Here is a 20062-nt window from a genome sequence, read left to right as displayed (position 1 = left end):
ATGCTGTATATGAAACAATCACGCTGTACTCTGTACAGAAGCTTATCGAATACTAGCTGAGAGCTGGAGGAGCTATTGTATCATCCACTCGCCCAGACACGGCTCAGGAAATAACTGGCAACTCGACTGAGGCTTGTACTGTATTTCATTCACAGAGTAGTCTATACATCCCTCAATATCCTCGTTAACGACCGGTGATTCAATCTTTACGTAGTGCCACATCCCCGCCAGTAACAAGGTTTATTACTGTCTACGTTCGCCTCTGCTGTGACCTATAACAGGTGGTTCTTGACCAATAGCATGACAGTCCACGTGGAGTATTTCAAAAGCATGCCGGTGCTGGGGCCGGCCCGCTTGTAAGGTCTCCCGTGGTTGCACAGCTGCACGCAGTTCTGCCCAGTCTCTCTGCTCGCCCTCTGTGGCTATAACTGAGTGTTGACAATGCTGTGTCTCAAGATGGGGAAATCCTGGTACTACACTGACAAGTAATGTAAACACGGCCGGTCAGTTAGGATCCAAAAGCGTACCAGGAAATACCATGAGGAAATTGCAAGAACCATAAAGTAACGTGTGATTTCGATTGCTTGTTCACAGTGAATAATTTTTCGAATTTGTTTGTTATCTTTTACGCGAAAGTATCTGTCGAAGTAAGTGCTATTTTGAGGGTTACACCACATAGGCTGTTTGATGTAGTAAGACACATTTATCCTATGTTAATAACTAAATTGAATTAAGCAGTAAATGACTGGCGAATCCGAAATTGTACTCATACTGCTGGTCCAAATACGGGCTTACTAAGGTTGATCTAAGTATGATGTAGCCCATATCAGCGGAATTCCGGGCAAAGAAGCTTTGCCTACGTCACTGAAATGTCGTATGGCTTTTAGTGCCGGGATATCCCAGGACGGGTTCGGCTCGCCAGGTGCAGGTCTTTCTATTTGACACCCTAGGTGACCTGCGCGTCGTGATGAGGATGAAATGATGATGAACACAGCACACACACCCAGCCCCCGTGCCATTGGAATTAACCAATTAAGGTTAAAATCCCCGACCCAGCCGGGAATCGAACCCGGAACCCTCTGAAACGAAGGCCAGTACGCTGACCGTTCAGCCAACGAGTAGGACTGCCTACGTCATTGAACAAATCTGAACGCAAGAAAAGGTGGAGTTTCGAAGATAGTCTAGTGGATAATGAGAAAAAGGTGGGGATCATCTCAAGAAACTACCAAAGGCTCATAATCACAAGGTGGAGGAAGAGCATCAACCAGTGGCGTAGCACCAGCAATAACAAAACGCTGTTCGAAATGGGACCAAGTAAGTTTCTTCAGTACCAGACGATGATTTTTGCATTTTTTGTACCGTCTCCATATGAGAAGGATAGCGAACTGAACATTCTTCAGACATGTCTTGCGATACACGTTCCCCTAAAGATTCTAAAGAAGTTGTTTGGGTGATGTGTCATGTGTGTAGTATATAGGAAAGCGGTTAGCATGCAAGTGCGAAAATGTTGTGTACATTTCTGACAAATGTAAAAAGACCATAATACCCTATGTTAAATTTTGAAGAATCTAAAAATTTACAATAATGAATATAAATCCAAAACAGTTTCTAGTTTCAATATTAATTGTACCGGGCGGTACACCTCTACGACGCAAGTTCAAATCTTGCGCCAATTGAAACTTCTCTACTGGAGAAACCCGGATCGTTAACAACTGAACTAACTCGACTGTTTATCAGAAGATGTGACTGTGTGTTTTTGATTTGCTTTTGTTTTTCAGTGGTCAAGAAGTGTGGACATTCACTAACAGATGTCTCTACCAAAAACTATGGTAATACACTCTGGTGCAATGGAATGAACTCTCTTGAAGAAATTTTGTATTCATAAGTTTGGTCTTTACTAAATTTTGTTCTGTCATTGGTGGGTTGGCAATATCAAGTTTTCTTTCCGCCTGTTTCGAATTTAACCAATCCTAAATTTCTGTAATTAATTTTCCACCAATAAGGTGTTTCTTCATTGCCGTGTGTACAAGTTTTTGCTGTCAACCAATAAAAATTGAGTGGGTGTGTCTACTTATTCCTGAAAGGTCTCGAATTTTCCACGAGGGTATAAAAACTGCTGATTTTCTTGTCTCCGGGCCACTTCAGTAACATATAGCTTAGTGTGTGGATATGTAGCAGGGGGCGGGAAGCGCCCCGTTCGTCAGGCAGCAGCTCTTCAACAAGGTAATGGCCTCTTAACATCTTTATTTCTTGCTAGCTCAGCAGTTTAACTGCCGGGGAAGGTTCGAAACCTTTAATATGTAACCTATATCTTTAAAATGTAAGCCTTTTCAATCCTTAAATAAAACTTCACATAACTTGAACTGTAATTTGGGGATAGAGAGTGCTTTACCCTCTCGAGCTCCCCTTCATTTTGAAGTTGAGGTGACTACGTTTTTATATCTGTTTCTTCTCTTCCTTAATGTATTAAAGTTGTCTCCTGCGAGTCACCTCCCTAGCTTGGGATTAGCCCCTGTGTATCGGCCTAGAGCCACTTAGGTTTTAAAATGTATATTTAGGAGTGCAAGTTCACGCCTCCAGTCCTTTCTGTACTTTGGGCCAGTAACTTAACCTGATGTTTTTGTTTTCTCTCCTTCATGCGAAGGCCCTGTAGGTTGGGTATATAATACCCTTGTTTCTTTTGTGTGCCTTGAGGGCAGTTAGAAGTAAAGTTTGTTGCGGCCTTTGATAGGCTTGTAAAATTGAGAGCAGGTCAGCTCTTTCTGGTATTTTGGAAGGTGCCTCTAGGAGGCTTGACATTACTAAGCGGGAGCAAGAGCTCCATGTAATTAAGGGTTTTCTGCCCTTTGGTATTTGTGGTTGTGAGCTGAGAGCTCAGACTTTGGGGCTCGTAGCCCAGAATTTGTAAAGTTGCATTGTACCTGATTTCCTTTGTTATTTCCCCCAGTGGAAACTGGTTAAATTTTTCTCTTATTTTGGACTTCTTGATCGTGTACCTGATTTAACTGGTTGTTATTTGTTGTACGCTCAAAATTCTATGTCACCATTGTTAAGTTTTGAAAATATAACCTTTGTTGAAATTTTAATTCATCTTTCGAACTTGTAGTTAGGCCCATTCCAGCCCGCACCTTCTTTCACCTCTGTCTTCCACGGATAACTCCGTAACATTAATAGTAACTGACTGAACATAGGGAAATAAATTATGTAAGTTATGACACAAGGAAATAATAACTTGAACTGAATTAACAGAAAAAGTGAATTTCAAGGAGGCAGAAGGTTAAATAAGGACCAGAAACGTGTCCTGAAATGACAATATTAAACTGTAACATGACAAAAGGACCATCGAACATTTACTTACAAGATCCCATAAAAGAGGGAATTAAAATAATTTTGAAACTGTGAGGAAAGGAAAGACGTCTAAGCACCTGTTTAAATTGATAGTTTCAAAATAAATATACCTAATGAAGCTGAAAAACGTAGCTCCGGTAATCACAGTCCAGTCAACGAATTGTTCTTCTTTCTTTTGAATGAATTCCGTCTGGAGTGTAAGCAGGTTGTTTGTGAAAGTATTGGATGTCGGTGTTTCAATAAGGTGGAAGTTTCAGAAATGCCTAAATTTAATGCCATTTTGGCGACACTTTGGCAAACAAGTATAACCAAATTAAATGTGAAAGAAATATCCACGAAGTTGAATGCCTTGCTTGTGCAGCAGTAACATAAGTCTCCGTAGCCAATAAAAATATGTTACCGGTACTGATCAACGAACACGTGGCCCGAGTTCAAAAATGTGTAAATATTCTCTTAATGTTAATAATGCTTGTACTGTATCTCGAAATAAGGTACAAGTATTATTACTATTGAAATTATTACAAATGTCTGTACGGGTAGAGTTTTGGATTAATATAACTTATTACAGAATTTAAAAACTGTTTATATTGTTGAAGATTTGTTCCAAAGTATCCCAAAAACTCAGGAGTTGCAACAATGTTGCAGATATTTAAAATTTCATCCGGGTAGAAGTCAAAATGACAGCAGCGGACTACTACTAATCACCGTAGTTCTCATCGGTCAATGGATTACACGCCAAAGCTAATTGCAGAGATATTTAGTGACTATGACATTGCGAAAAAGATGTCCTGTGGACGAATCTAGACTGAAACAACAATAATACTGTATAACAATATCAAAGATATTCAAAAGGGAAAATCCATTGTTGATAATTATTATTAAAGTAATTTCAATTTTCCCTCCTTACGGAGGAACGCACTGATGTGTAAGTTTTAACGCACAAGTCCCACATCATCGACGATAATGGTAGTTTTTTTAGAATAAGTTCTCAGGATGACCCTATAATTATTTTGGAAAATTTACTAACGATTATCTTTAAGGCTACAATTCCATGATATATTCTCCAAATTACCTCTCCATACAATACCTTTGCCATTATAGGATTAACGGGAAATGTACCTTCTCTGTTCTAGAATAGATCGGAATGTTCCTTCATTTCTCTTAAGGCAAGAATGGATGACTGATTACACTTCTCTCCCAGTCACGTATGACCACCAACACAGGGGAGAGACCATCCGACCATCTCAATCATCGCGATCACATGACATTGGTTTTGTTCGTTTTCAAAATATCACAGACTTATACTAACTAATAAACTGTCATGGTACATAATATTTTAAATTATAATTTATTGATACAGTACATATTATTTAATAGTTAATTAGGTATAATTTAAAAATGTATACAACTTTACCCTATGAGATACTAGCAAGATACCCGTGCTTCGCTACGGTATTATACTGAAATTTAGAATTGAATGCTTATTGTTTTATATATAATCCGCCGAAATTCGCGATCTGACTCGTTTTCTGAGAGAATCCGCCAAAATTCGCGATATGACTCGTTTTCTAATAGATTACGGCAAGTTTCCTCCCATTTTTCAATCTTTCTCTCCAGCAATCGATTTCGTACTTTCCGGGCTAGGTACAGGTATTCCACCCGGTCAGTTGGGACCCTAAATCTTTGCCATCTTCTCCTATAAGCATTTTTCATATGGATCAAATCCTTCAGGAGATCCAGCGTGGTGTCGTCTTGGGTGCCTTGGCGATATTGAACCCGCGGCCGGACTGCATTCTTAGTCATTACCCGTCCAGGACCCATTTACAGCGCGGTCCGCACATTTGACGACGGTCAAGAACATTATTATTATTATTATTATTATTATTATTATTATTATTATTATTATTATTATAATTATGATTATTATTATTATATGTTCTGGACCCCATAGCAAGATGCAAGACCGCTACTTGGCGGTAAATTACATCTGCTGCCATTGTCATTGTTGAGAATGTGACCAGCACCATTGTCGCGCGTAGGCAAATGTGCGGGATTTCTGGCGATACGAATGACATACTTCCGTGGAATATTGACCGTATTATAGAGGTGAACAATTGGACGGTCAATCTCATTCCTATCGTTTATTTCAAATGCTTTTAAATTTTTATTTATATGCCAGGAGAATCTACTGTAATCTAAGAACGTTCTCCGAAGGAAAAGACGGCTCTTGGAAACGAACCCAGGAAAGATTAAAAATGATCGGTTTATGATCAGAATAAGTACATCGAAAATCTACAGCCTGTTTCCAGTCATTCGTCAGGGTGAGGAATGGAATGAATAAAGCCCCCATCTAGCGACGACAATAGGAATTGTGCCGACTGCCGAAACCTGTCGCACTCCTCTGGGGCAATGATTAACGAATGACAAATGAAGTGAAATTATATTGGGCAGTGTTTCTGGAATGAATGATGACAGGGAAAACCGGAGTATCCGGAGAAAAACCTGTCCCGCCTCCGTTTTGTCCAGCACGAATCTCACATGGAGACACCGGGATTTGAACCACAGAACCCAGCTGTGAGAGGCCGGCGCGTTGCCGCCTGAGCAACGGAGGCTCCTTCTAAATACATGATGAACAGTAAAATAAATTGGTCTCACCTCATTTTACACCCCACCGCCGTTAAGTTTATTTAGCCCCCCCCCCCCCCAAAAAAAAACTAAAAGCAGGCGTGTTTCTTTATGTTTAAAGGATATTCCAAACACCAATGTTCACGTCTATTACCTTCAGTTTTGAGATATAAATAATTCACTTTTTTCACTTTCACACTCCTCGCCCCCCCCCCCCCCTAAGTGAACTTTCCGGAAAAAATACTTGTTTCTTTAATAGTAAAGGATCTTCTAAATACCCATTCACACGACTCTAACTTCTTCAGTTTTTGATTTATGTGTCCTCATGAAAGGAATTCAACTCCTTTTCACTCCTGCCCCCCCCCCCAAGATTTCCCCTCCAAAACGGGTTTTTCTTTGTTTTTAAAGGAGAACCAAATACCAATTATCACGTCTGTAGGCCCAAACAACTTTAGTTTTTATTAGATGTAAGTATTCTCATACAATTACGACAATTAATTTTAAAATCTTTCAGCTCCCCCCCCCCCCCCACATTTATTGGATTCTCCGAGAATAGGCGTTTCTTTACTTTAAACAGATTCCAAATATCAAATTTCACGTCTGTAACATCTTCATTTTTGAGATAACAGTAGCCTAATTAAAAGAATTCAACACCATTTTCATTCACATTTAACCCCCCTTTTCCACCCCAGTGGTATTTCCGAAAACGAACTATACACATTTCTTTATTTTTAATAGAGATAAAAATACAATTTTTCACTTCTGTAACATGTTAAGTTTTTTGAGATATACTGTATAAATTCTCATTTTAAAATTTCACCCCCTTTTTAGTTCCCCTTAAGAGGAGTTTCCAAAAACAAATCACCTATGTTTCTTTACATTTACAGGAGATTCCAAATACCACTTTTTACGTCTGTAACATTCTACGTCTTTCAAAAAATTCGCCCCAATTTGTCACTCCTGTTTAACCGCCATTAGTTGGATTTTCCAAAAACAAAAAAGTACGTGTTTCTTTGTTTTTAAAGGAGATCGCATATACAAATTTTCAGCTCTGTAATACGTTAAGTTTCTGAGATACATGTATCTTCAAGGGAACATGTACGCGAATTTTTAGAAAAAAAATGTTTCGTTTATACAGTATTATCCCCCAGTCTTTTCTGAATCCAACCATATACAATACGTACATATTATTAATGTTTTAGGACCTTTTACAGCCCTAATCTTAAATATCCGCCGAACTCTGCCAGGCCCCTTTACATGCCAAATGTATTTAAACTTCATAATATTTCCTGAGCAAGTCACTTTTGGGCAGCAAAGGTAATTTCTATGCACAAATAGCAAATTTAACTTTCAAAAGTTGGCTAACCTGCACGATGTTCATCTTTCTCCACATCAGTAGTAAATAAACAAGTGTTGATCACAATAGTTTTTCTTTAAAGATAAGTAGTAAATATTTCCATAGATATGCCGAGGACTAGGAAGTTTGGTGCTGGCAGGCGCATGTTCTACGGAAATAGATTTACATCTAAGGAGCAAGAAACACAAATCAATACCAGTAATGGTTCTGGTGAGAGTGAGGTTAAGGTGCAATCAAGTGCTTCAAAAAAGAAACTGAAATACTTGGACGATTCATGCAGCAGTAACTTTAGTGAAGAAAGGAGGCAAGACAGGAGGCAAGAACCAGAAAAATATAAATAGGAAGAAAGAGGTTGAAGAACTTCTGAACCAAGATGATTATGGCGCTAGAATGCATTAAACACATCAGGTTAGGTCACAACTTTCATTAAAAGCAAAGTTAAACTTTAAGTCCAATTTACCAAAAGTTTAGTTTTCTGACATATTTAATTTAATAGAACAAAAACTACTCAAGCTAGAAGGCTGAAACTTTGTAAATAGAATCAGTTTGATAATTGAAGAAAAGTAGACTACAATCATGGGCCTATCTTAAAAAATAAGGACCTTGACTTCAGATACACCTAACAAAAAATTGCTGTATTTTTATATACCAAGTTTTAATTAATGCTGTTAATTCATTACTTTCTGTATGTTCCCCATAGTAGTCTACTTTGTGCACACACACATTCTCTGTATACAGTTAAAAAATTGGTGGATTTTATTGATAAGTTTCAGAGATATAGGTACCTAAAAAATGTCTTCACTCCCAAAAAGTAAATTACTTAAGAAGAATAAAGTAGGCTAATTATTAAAATACTTGACTAACTAATTTTTCTTTGTTGTTTTATGGTTCTAAAAGGTTAATTCCACTTGTACAGTGAATTTCAGGTGTACATGAAGCTTACTACTGGTGATATCTTGTGTTTGATTTGTAGTTAAAATTATGGTCCTTCACAGACATGTACCTTTAAAGGCATTCAACCCATTATTCACCCTTTTACGCCCCTCCTATTGGGATTTATAGAAAACAAAAAATACGTGTTTCTTTATTATTAAAGGAGATTCTAAATATCAATTTTTACATGTGCAAACTTTTAAAGTTTTGAGATGTAGATACACTCATTTTAAAAATTCACTCCCATTTTCATCCCCAATGATTTGGATTGACCAAAAATAAAAAATACGTGTTTTTTTAACGGAGATCCCAAATACCAATTTTCAGGTCTGTAATATCTTCAGTTTCTGAGATTTAAGTATCCTCATTAAAGGCATTCATCCCCTGTTTCACCCCTCCTATTGGGATTTTCCGAAAACAAAAAATACATGTTACTTTATTTTAAAGGAGATTCTAAATACCAATTTTTACATATGTAAACTTTTAAAGTTTTAAGATGTAGAATACTCATTTTAAAAATTCATCCCCCTTTTCACCCCCCCCCATTATTTGGATTTTCCAAAAACGAAAAAATACCTGTTTCTTTATTTTAAAAGTAGAACCCAAATACCAATTTTCAGGCCTGTAATATATTCAAGTTCTGAAATATAAGTAGCCTCATTAAAGGCATTCAACAAACGTTCACCCTTTTCCACCATTCCTATTGGGATTTTCCGAAAACAAAAAAAAATACTTGTTTCTTTATTTTTAATGAAGATTCTAAATACCAATTTTTACATCTGTAAACTTTCAAAGTTTTGAGATATAGATACGCTCATTTTAAAAATTAACCCCCTTTTCACCCTCCCATTAATTGGATTTTCCAAAAACAAAAAATACGTGTTTCTTAATTTTTTAAAGAAATCAAAAGTACCAATTTTCAGGTCTGTAATATCTTCAGTTTCTGAGATATAAGTAGCGGTATCCTGATTAAAGGCATTCAACCACTTTTTCACCCTTTTCACCCCTCCTGTTGGGATTTTCTAAAAACAAAAAATACGTGTTTCCTTATTTTTAAAGGAGATTCGAAATACCAATTTTTACATCTGTAAACTTTTAACGTTTTGAGATACAGAGACATTCATTTTAAAATTTCACCCTGCTTTTCACCCCCTTAGCGACGGAATATCCAAATAATCCTCTCTTAGCGAGCACCTACATCTTAATATGAATGTATCCCCAAAATTTAATTTCTTTATGTCCAGTAGTTTTGGGGCGATGATGAATCAGTCAGTCAGTCAGTCAGTCAGTCAGTCAGGACATGTTCTTTTATATATATAGATTTCTTGGATGTTAAATAAGTCATCCAGTCCAGGATACCTTTTCCATAATTACGAGTTAGTTTCTCTCATTTCACCTTCTTTACATTTCTTTTCCAAAATTCTTCTAATAATCTATATATATATTTATAATGTAACTTGTCCTGACTGACTGACTAACTGACTGACTGACTGACTGACTGATTCATCATCGCCGAGCCAAAACTACTGGACATAAAGAAATGAAATTTTGATGAAAAATTTATATTACAATGTAGGTGCTCGCTAAGGGAGGAATTTTGGATATTCCGTCGCTAAGGGGGTGAAAAGGGGGGGTTGAATTTTTGAAATGAGTGTATCTATATCTCAAAACATTAAAAGTTTACAGATCTAAAAATTGGTATTTAGATTTTCTTCTAAAAATAAAGAAACACGTATTTTTTTGTTTTCGGAAAATCCCATTAGGAGGGGTGAAAGAGGGTGGAAAACGGGTTGAATGCCTTTAATCAACATACTTATATCTCAGAAACTGAAGATATTATACACCAGAAAACTGGTATTTTGGGATCTCACCTAAAAGCAAAGAAACACGTATTTTTAATTTTCGGAAAATCCAATTAATGGGGGTTAAACAGGAACGACAAACAGGGCTGAATTTTTAGAAAGATTACAACTACAGTGTATCTCAGAAACGTAAAATGTTACAGACGTAAAAATTGTTATTTGGAATCTCCTGTTAAGGTAAAGAAACATAGGTGATTTGTTTTTGGAAACTCCACTTAAGGGGAACTAAAAAGTGGGGTGAAATTTTAAAATGAGCATTTCTACAGTATATATAAAAACGTAATATGTTACAGAAGTGAAAACTGGTATTTTTTATCTCTATTACAAATAAAGAAACATGTATTTTTGTTCTCGGGAAAACCACGTGTGGGGGGGGAAGAGTAAATGAAAAAGGGGTTGAATTCTTTTAAGTAGGATACTGATATCTCAAAAAGTGAAGATTTTACAGACGTGAAATTTGGTATTTGAAATCTCCTTTAAAATAAAGAAATACGTAGTTTTTTTCGAAAATCCACTTAAAGGGGGGATAGGTTAATTAATTATGTAGTTAAAATATTTTTATGAAGATACTATTATCTCAAAAACGAAATATCTTTCAGACGTTAACATTGGTATTTGGAATCTGCTTTAAAAGTAAAGAAACACGTATTCTTGGAAAATCCAATGAGAGGGGGGGGGGGTGATGAAAGAGTTGAACAATTAATTGAATAAATTGTATGTGGATACGTACATCTAATGAAAACTAAAGATGTTACAGACGTGAAAATTGGTATCTGTATCTCCTTAAAAACAAATAAAAACGCGTTTTGGGGGAAATCATCTTTGGAGGCGGGGGTGAAAAGGAGTTGCATTCCTTTTATGAGGACACATATCTCAAAAACTGAAGATGGTAGAGTCGTGATAATTGGTATTTAGAAGATCCTTTACTATTAAAGAAACAAGTATTTTTTGCCCGAAAATTCACTTCGGGGGGCGGGGGGGGGGGAGTGAAAGGAAGTGAAAAAAGTGAATTACTTTTATGGGAATATTCATATCTCAAAACTGAAGGTAATAGGTACGGAATCTCCTTTAAACATTAAGAACACGCCTCTTTATTCTTCGGTGGGGGGGGGGGGTAAATCAAATTAACGTCGGTGGGATGAAAAAATCGACCAATTGATTTTACTGTTCATAATGTACTTATTCTGATCATAAACCAATCATTTTTAAACTTTCCTGGGTTCGTTTCCTAGAGCCATCTTTTCCTTTGGAAAACTTAAAGTTAGATTACAGTAGATTCTCCTAGCATATAAATGAACATTTAAGCACATTTGAAATAAACGATAGGAATTATATTGACCGTGCAATTGTCCACATCTATAATAAGGTCAATAATGCACGGAATTATATCATTCGTATCGCCAGTAATCCCGCGCACTTGCCTACGCGCGGCAATTATGCTGGTCACATTGTAAGTAATGACAATGGCAGTAGATATAATTTACGGCCATGTAGCGGTCTTGCATCTTGCTGTGGGGTCCAGAACATCAATAATAATAATAATAATAATAATAATAATAATAATAATAATAATAATAATAATAATAATAATAATAATAATAATAATAATGTTCTGGACCGTCGACCTAGAAACTGAAAGCTAAGCCTTAAGTTCTGTCTTAGCTAGACCGCGTCGTACTGGTCGTATAGTCCGCTGGGCCATCAGGAGGATTTCTGCCTTCCAGTTTGATGTTAGACATATCAGAGGATCCGAAAATGTTGTTGCGGGTGGACTAAGCCGCATGTTTGCTGATGACGTGGAGACCACCGAACAGGATGATAGTTTTTCTCTTCCCACGCCCATACCTTCGGGTATTAATGCCATCCTAACTAATGCCCCTACTATACGGACGTTGAAAAATTTCAATGTGAAGATCCTGTGCTGGCCCATATTATTGAAACCCTTTCTTCTGGGGAATATGTCGTCCCTTATGTGTTGAGGAACGGGGTTTTATGTTGCCCGTCGAGGCATGATCAAAAGATGAAAATAGTGGTTCCAGCTGTTCTTGTGCCTATGATCTTCAAGTGTTATCATGAGACCCCATTGGGGGGGGGGGGCATTTAGGCATCTTCAAAACTCGGGAAAAGATCCGAGAGATGTTCATTTGGAAAGGTATGGACGGCGAAATTTGTGAATTAGTAAAAGCTTGTAAATCTTGTTTGCTTAGTAAACCCACCTTGTCCACTAAGCTAGGTTTATTATCATCTCACCAAGCGTCTCGCCCTATGGAATGCCTCTATATAGACTACGTCGGACCCTTCCCCAAATCGAAGGGGAACGCCAACAAATTCATTCTAGTGTGCGTAGATGGTTTCACTAGATATTCCTGGTTATTTCCGACTAAGCTGGCAATCGCTCAGTCCACCATTTCTTGTTTAAATATCATATTTGCTTGTTTTGTTCCTTGTCAATATATTATAGTTTGGGATAATGCGAAGGCATTCACATCCAACTTATTCCGCAAATTCTGTTTTGATCTGTCTATATCACATACAACTTCATCGGCGTATTATCCTCAATCATTTCTGGCTGAGCGGGTCAATCGTAATCTTAGATCGGCTCTGATTGCATTTCATCATAAAGATCATTCCAGGTGGGATACGTCTCTGCATTGGTTGGCCTTTGCTATAAATTCGGTAGTTCATGAGTCCCATATGTTCACTCCAGCTTCTCTGATGTTTAAATTTGTGCCTAACACGTCGCTCTCTAACCTTTGGTCACTTAATGATATCTTACCAGAGACAATAGATCCCGATAATATTAAGGATCTATGGAAGAAGGTTAAGGCCAATCTGAAGGTTTCTGATAAAAAGGTCAGGGAACGATGTAATCGTGGACGGAGGCCCACCAATTTAAAAGTCGGAGATCAAGTCATGGTTAGAAACTTTGTTCCCGCGGGCAAGCTTGCCTCCAGGTTTCATGGGCCTTGCATTATATTGGATTTTCTGACTCCCGTTACATTATTAGTGAGTAATCCAGCCACGGAGAGGATCTTTAGAGTGCACCTCACTTAAGTGAGACCTGTATGATTAAAGTACCTTTTTTGCCATTAAAATGTTAGCAGGAGTTTGAAGGTTGTATTCTTCTTATTATTATTATTTAAGGTCTTCTGCCCTATGGTTGTATTTCTTTATGTGTATGATCTGTATGTACGATCTTCCCCTCTGGTTTTCCTGCTGTCAATTCCTTAGTGGCCATTACCAAGCCCCCGTCTCCTGCATCTCCGCACTATTGGTACTAAAGCACTTTCCACGCCGCCCGCCCCTCTGCATCACCAATAAAGATTGTACTCTCAAGTCTGCAACAACACTTCTCTGTCGCCTAGATCTTACTGTTTCAGTGCCCCCTCAGCCGTTCGCCGCCGTACTGCAACTAAAGTGGGGTCCGGGCCCACTCCACTCCCGTGTAGGCTCCGTGTGAACGGCGCGCCGGAGTCCATCTCCCGGCAAAGGCTGAAGTGCGGTGACCCTACCGCCAACTCATCTGGGGACTGCACTTATACTTCTAATCTGCGGCGTCCATCACCACGACTACCCCTCTCACAGTAGCGGAAGAGGTGTATCTGAGCGTACTTGAGGGGTCCGGGCGACCTCAAATGGGTATCGGCAGGGGAGGCAGGTCTTGCCGTCTAATCTAATGAGCATGTATTGAACTTCAACGACTACCTGGACTATCTAAATAGGCATTTAATAATTTTTGCTACAAAACAACTTCCGAAAAAGACTTAGAAATTTCCTTCAACTGGAAACGTTTCCTCAATATTCTTCTGTGTCACCCCAAGGAAGGACATTTGGGTGGGGGGAGGTCTCTACCGGGAGGTACACCTCAACGCCGCGTATTCAAAAACTAGCGCCTAAATGAACTCCTCTATTGGTAAAACAGTGAAACTAAAACTACACCAACTTGGAACTTTAATCAGAAGATGTCATCACAGAAATATAATGTAAATTTGTTATTGTGCAGTTTCCTAACCCGAGTGAATTTCTACTTGTTTGGTTTGACATTCATCAAGAAGTTTGGACATTTAGCCACAGATGACATTACCAAAAATCTATGATAATGCACCCTGGTGCAGGTTTTTGTAACTGATTGATGCTCATTTATTTTTGGGTTGGCAATATTTCCTTTTAATTTCCACCAGTTTTGAATATAGCCAATCAATAATTTCTGTAATTAATTTTCAACCTATCACAGGCTTCTTCTTCGATTCTGAGTGTATTTTTGGATTTAACCAATAAAATTGAGAGGGTGTGGATGGTTTAGTCGTGAAAGATCTCGAACCTTCCCTGAGGGTTTATAAACTGGGGCTCTCACGTTTCTTGGCCAATTGATCGTCGTCTTACTGAGTGCTTGTGTCAAAGCAGGAGGCGGGCGGCCTCTTTCTTCGGTCAACAGAACATCTATAAGGTAATGGCCACATAACTTATTTCTTTCTTGCTACCTCCGCAGTTTAACCCTAGGGAAAGGGTAGACTCTTTAGTATGTAACCACTTTTCAAAAATGTCACTTTTTGCCTGCTAATGTAAAAACTTCATAAAATCTTTAACTGTAAACCGGGGATAGAGAGTGATTTACCCTCTCGAGCTCCCCTTCATCTTGGTTTGAGGCGACTACGTTTATCACTGATTTTCATTCTGTAATCTGGTAAATTAATTTCTATACGAGTCACCTCAGTAGTTTGGGAATAGCCCCTGTTTCATCGGCCTAGAGCCCCCTTTTTAGTATTCATATCTAGGAGTGCTAGTATACGCCTCCATTCATTTTCTGTTCGGGCCATTAATTTAACCTGTTATTCTTATTCCCCGAAGGCGCAATAGGTTGGGTACAAGATACCCCTGTTTCAAATTGTAAGTTGTGCCTTGAGAGGCCAGAGATTGTGAGTTGATGTTGCCTTGAGTAGGCTTGATATTTTGAGAGCCTGTTTGCTCTTTTCAAAGCTTTTGTGAGATTAAAGAGTGCCTCTGGCAGGCTAGATATTGTAATTTTGGGAGCAAGTGCTCTTGATTTGGGGGATTTCTGCCCTTGACTTAATGGTTCCCAAATTTTAACTTAAATTGTGTAAACTGAATCCGGTATCTCCGGAATTGTAAAACTGGTGGCTTAAGACCCAAAGTATTAAGGTTTTGAATCTTGGATTTTCCCAATCTTGTTCAATGATTGCTACTTGTACCTGTAATATTGTCGTGAAAATTTTGTTAAGATTGAAGTTCTGAAAATATAACCTTCAGTTTAAGTTTTAAATTCAATTCTTGACATTGGAGTTAGACCCATTCACCCCGGCACCTTCTTTCACCTCTGCGTTCCACGGAAACCCCGGAACAAGCATAATACTACATCAGTAGCTCTCATCCCCCTGTTTCCGTTATAAACGTTAAATTACCCTTTCCATCACCTGAGCACCACCCATTAAAAATATAGCGTTCTTATGCCCCAGAAAGTACTAATAATTTTTTGCCCTTATTATTATGACCTTGATCTTGACCAGTTCTTTTTCCAGTTATTACTTCCTCTACCTCTTTACAATAAACTGGTTTTCGGTCTGCATTCTTCACGTTGAAGTTCCCCATTATCACAATACCTATGTCCTCATGTATATTCTTTAATATATTTATTTCTAATGCCAACTGGATGAAAAACTCTCTGTTTGCCCTCGCGAGGGTTGTATACAAAACTGAGACACAGATTAACATTCCCCTTCTGTTTTTTCCTTGTTTTAACCCAGAGTATTTCTTCTATATTTGATTCTATTATAACAATTTTTCCTCTACTTCTTCCCTTATTACGGTTAGTATACCACTAGGATATCTACCTGCACGAGCGTTCCTACCCCCTTATTTTACTGTACGGTTTAAAGACTTCAATATACTGTACACTTCATACCTCGGTACTATCCAACTCACAACAAAGGTACTGATATGCATTTCTGCTATTAATAATTTCACCTGTTCATTCCCTAAAATTTTCAAAAAACCTTCCATACTGATTGAACCAATATTCCATTCTAGTTATTTCTTACTTTTACCCTCAGCTAAGTCACTTGCCTTACTTCTACTCACACTCTTTTACTTAGCTTTTAAGGTAGAGCTAAAAATATTACTGCAGAACTACCAATCTCTGCCTCTACTAATTAGCAGCCCTTTTAGTTGCTTCTTTCAACAGTATTTTGTACATTCCTTTAATCTATACGTGTTCTTTAGCCTTATATGTACTACATCAGCTGAAGGTTTAACCAGAGTTTCCTTGAGTAATAGAATAAGCTAAAGCATACTCGCATAAGGTAACTAACTGGATAACTGACATAGGATAGCTGATATAGGACGACGAGAAGCAGGTAATCTTCAAAGTATTACAGGGTATACAATAAGAAGCAAGTAATCCTCAAAAGAGTTGTTAAAGAGCAAGTGATCTTCGGAGGAGTCGGTAAAAAAGCAGGTGATCCTAAAAGAGTTGGCAAGATAGGCCTACTTTTATTATGAACAAACACATCGCAAATGGGAAATATCCCAGTGGCAATGGTTACTTACAGTAGTGTAATATTAAATTAAGGTTAACATAATTATTCAACAACAACAACAACAACAAACAGCAACAAGAGTACAAGAAGCAATTACATGGAAAGAAAATATTACAAGAACTACTACTTTAACTTTCTAAAGCCAGCATCATTATATACAAATTCACACACAACTTAAGTATTTCCTGCGCTTAACACTACGGCTTCCAATACTATAGATTGAGCTTACTACTAGCTTAACATTACAAGTGATAATAAAGTGAAGTTAAACTATAATTACCGTACTACAACAACAACAGTACAACAAACAATTCCATGGAAAGAAAATATGACAAGTAATACTACTAGTTAAACTTTCTAAATCCAGCGTCATTATATACAAAGTCACACACAACTTAAGTATTTCCAGTACTTAACACTACGGCTTACAGTACCGTAGGCTGAACTCACTGGCGTAGCCAAGGGGGTCCCAGGGGGGCCGGGCCCCTTAATATGTTTCCTGAAACTAGAGTGAGGATCAGCCGTTGTTTTACGCACGGTCCGAACAACTTAAATCTTACGCCGAAATGTTAAATTAACGTAGTGACAAAGAATCTACTAGCAGGGTTCAGTAGGGCCATACATTATTCTCCATATTTGTACTGCTTGAATGAATGGAAAACACTTAGGATTTTGATGCGCGGGGATATTTCCCTGTAGAGGCCTCAAAAATGGGAATATAACTTTGTGTTGACAAATGCCAAGGGATGAGGAAAAGGGCATTCGCAAGGGATTACTCAGTAGGGGGCAGAAACGTGACCACCGAGATAACGGGGGCCACGGCCAGAAACAGTTGCAAGCTTACAACATCCTGTCAGCTTTTGCACATCGGTTCCAGGAAACAACAGTGTCCTAGGTATCCTCAGGTTGTATCGTGGTTGAAATTTGTGCTGTGTTTAAGTATCGGCGTTGGGAAGACTGTGACAGGATTGTGAGCTGCACGTTAGTTCCTCATTTGGTGCACATATAAGTAATTCTCTTTGAAGATGGACCGTTTTGGCATAAGCCAAAACTAAGTGCATCCTCGGTAAATTATGAAAAAGTTTTTTTTATTCTAACAGTAGCAAAACAATCGCGGATGTTCTATAGGTAGGCCGATATATTTTGTCAAATGCCCGGAGACTGATTGGAACCTCAAATGGCGCCATCAAATGTGCGGGTAACTATTTCGTAATTATCGGGCGTGATAACTCAGTTCCAATGGTTCTATCTTTTCATCAAGATGGCCGAGGCTTGTATCTCAGTCGATGCATGAAACATTTTTATTCGGATTCTACTTAAAACACCAGATCCCGTCCCTTACCTTTCTCTAGTACTTTTGACCCAAAACCGCATTATTTATGGTGGTGTATTTTGAGTATCCAACCATTCTTCGGGCTTACCTTGTACCTTAAATGGTGAGTGGATGCAGTGGCGTACCCACAAAATAATTCCACTGAGTGGGGTATAAGTCCAGGCCAGTAGCGTGGATACAACGTTTCCTTGGAAAGGGTTGTGAAAAGATTTTTTATTTAAGTATTTGCTTTACGTCACACTGTAGGTCTTATGGCGACGATGGTATTAGAAAGAGCTAGGAGAGGGAAGGAAGCAGCCGTGGCCTTAATTTCAGTCCCAACATTTGCCTGGTGTGAAAATGGGGAACCACCGAAAACCAACTTTAGGGCTGCCAACAGTGGCGTTCGAACCCAATATCTCCCGGATGCAAGCTCACATCTGTGCGCCCCTAACCGCACGGACAACTCGCCCGGTGGAACCACTTTGGTACTACGCCCCGTGAAGATGTCTACCTTCCAGGTCGTAAATATTTCGATTACGGGAGACTCAAGGCCAGCTCTATTGCACCAACAAACAAGGCTGTGTCTTCTCCATACCATGCCTTTCTTCACTCTGCCAGTGCCGGGAATCGAATGCAGGGTGCCTTAAGTCAAATTCAAAAATCAGGAGACCTAAAAGTAACCAGCCGGCCCAGCGGTGCAGGGGTAGTGTGCCTGCCTCCTACCGGAAGCCCTGGGTTCGATTCCCGGCCAGGTCAGGGATTTTTACCTGGATCAGAGGGATGGTTCGCGGTACACTTAGCCCATGTGCTTATAATTGAGGAGCTATCTGACAGTGAGATGGCGGCCCCGGTCTAGAAAGCCAAGAATAACGGCGGAGAGGATTAGTCGTGCTGACCACATGACACCTAGTAATCTGCAGGCCTTCGGGCTGAACGGTCGCTTGGTAGGCGATGGCCTTTCGGGGCTGTTACGCCATGGAGTTTAGTTTGGAAAAGTAAACAGAGAAGGAAGCGACACTCCTGAAAGGCTCTTTAGCTTCCAGCTTGTTCTTCCGTCCGGTCTCGTGCATTTAGGACAGTTGGAAAACATACGCCATAATAAATGCTTCTCATAAAACCTTTGTAAAAATACCGTACTAACTGCATCTATGTATAACAATAATCACAAACGCCTCCTTTCATGTGGCTCAGTTGGCTGAGTCGCTGTCCTTCTGAGTCCGAGTTCACAGGTTCAAATCCCGGCTTGGGTCGATGGTCCTTAAAACGGTGTTGAAATGGCAACAGCTCCATGTCTTTGGTTTCTGGCACGTTAATAAAAATTATATACACGAATATTAGCTTCACAAAAATGTAACTTTATACCACTATATTCTGTATCCCAGGCTTGCGAGGAAAACTAATAAGACAAGGTAAACCCTACCTAGCATACGTTTTGACGTGTATTTTTCTTTACCAAGTAAAAAAATATCTACTCCCTAGCCCCTTACATTCTATATTGAACCCTTTAAGGTCCTTCGTAGGATACCTACCATCCTTACCTATTAGCAAATCGGAATGAGATCTTTCTCTTGGGTCGTCTACTGGTTCTTCGTCTCCTGTTTACGTAAGAGGCGAGTTTCAGTAATTTAAACTATCTACTGAGCGAGATGAATCGAGTCAAAAGAAATTGATATTTATTCATTATTGACGATGAGGTCGAAGAAACTTGTGACATTATTATCATCCTTAAACAATGAACTCAGTCTTGTCCAATTTAAAAAATAATAATAACGATGATGAGAGAGACTGGCTATTGAGACCTTAATTCAACTGCCTGAGGGGCATCTTTACTAGAAACTAATGTCTTAAGCTAAGAGTGAAATAAAGAATGTCTGGAGATCCCTAAGATCGGCTTCCATGTGAGACTGCATGTACCACCGTGATGATTCGTGATGATCTAGCCCCCGTAGCACGAGCTCTGGACTCTTGGTATAATTAAGGCAGTCCAATCGGTATGTGCCACACACTGGTTGTACGGCATGGACCCTTAATAGAATCTATGTGACCTGCGACTATGTCATGGACCGAC

The sequence above is a fragment of the Anabrus simplex genome, chromosome 2, assembly GCF_040414725.1.
Source record: "Anabrus simplex isolate iqAnaSimp1 chromosome 2, ASM4041472v1, whole genome shotgun sequence".
NCBI classification, from domain to species: domain Eukaryota; kingdom Metazoa; phylum Arthropoda; class Insecta; order Orthoptera; family Tettigoniidae; genus Anabrus; species Anabrus simplex.
This window is presented reverse-complemented; position numbering follows the sequence as displayed.